The following is a 1,186-nucleotide window of genomic DNA, read 5'->3' on the forward strand; positions in this document are numbered from 1 at the left end:
GATGAAGCAGAAATTGACATCAGGGCATTTTGTAAGAGCTTCTACATATATATATTTTTAAATACATATTAAATAATTTGTTTATTAAAAACAATTTGATTACTGTGTAATACTTATATCATTTATATACAAAAAAAAAAAAAATCATAATTTTTAATCTGTCAATTTTGATATTTAATTAATATGGTAACAATTACTCATTGCAGCTCCAGGAGTAGAACTCATGCCTAGTATATCATCAGTAATAGTGAAGCACACTAATATGCGCACGTGCATATATATATATATATATATAGCTCCCTTTTATACTATGTTTCAACCCTTTTGTACATTCAGTTATAAATTTGTTATCAATTTTTCAGGGTTACGAATTTGGATATGCTAATCAGAAGTTTATAGTAAACTAGTCTACACAATTTAAACTTAAAAAAAAAATTAAAAATGATGTCCTTTTAATTTGTATTATTTATTTTTCCTTTACTCTTATATCTTTTATCTATCAACCCTCAGATTGCTTATTTTAATTGTCAACACCTCTTATTTACTCTTAAATTCCATGCATAAATATAAAAACACATATATACACATATATATGTATATATATTCATTTGTCTATTTACTCAAATTTTTGCAAAAATTGTTGAAGGTTGGCAAATACAACGTTCCTGATTTAAATAAGGGTTTACGAGGAATGTGTACAGGCGAACTAAGGTTAAAAAAAAAGTCTTTTTTTTTTTTTTTTTATGTTTTATATGCATGTTTTTTATATCATTAGTTCTATTTTTTTTTTTTTTTTTTTTTTTTTTTTACATACACAATTTAGCCGTTTTGATTCGTTTCACACCTATATTATAAACTTAGGCGTATAGGTATATTTATTAACAACTTAGGTAAAATATATTATGAAGTAACATTGAAAAATTATAAAAAGAAAAGCCCGAGAAGCGAAGATCTTTAATTTTATCTGTGACCTTTTTTTGTACATGTAATATAGCGTTCATATAATTTGGTATATAATAGAGAGTACATGCGCAAAATGTAAACATAAATATATATATATATATATGTATGTTCGTATGTATATATATGTACTTATATTGTGTTAAAAAGCTGTTACGCCAACTTTGATGTTTATGCTAGATAAACATATGTTCTTTATGTATATATTTTTTTTTTTTTTTTTTTT

General features: G+C 23.7%; 1 long non-coding RNA gene across 1 annotated transcript; it reads left to right on the top strand.

The window, feature by feature from the left end:
- Positions 1-362: 362 nt before the first annotated feature.
- LOC111532047 lies at positions 363-956 on the top strand. Its single transcript, XR_002728450.1, has 3 exons — positions 363-398; positions 647-711; positions 862-956. It is a non-coding gene; the product is annotated as an uncharacterized LOC111532047 (long non-coding RNA).
- The last annotated feature ends 230 nt before the right edge of the window (positions 957-1,186 follow it).

This window comes from Piliocolobus tephrosceles, unplaced genomic scaffold, assembly GCF_002776525.5.
Source record: "Piliocolobus tephrosceles isolate RC106 unplaced genomic scaffold, ASM277652v3 unscaffolded_1534, whole genome shotgun sequence".
Lineage (NCBI taxonomy): Eukaryota > Metazoa > Chordata > Mammalia > Primates > Cercopithecidae > Piliocolobus > Piliocolobus tephrosceles.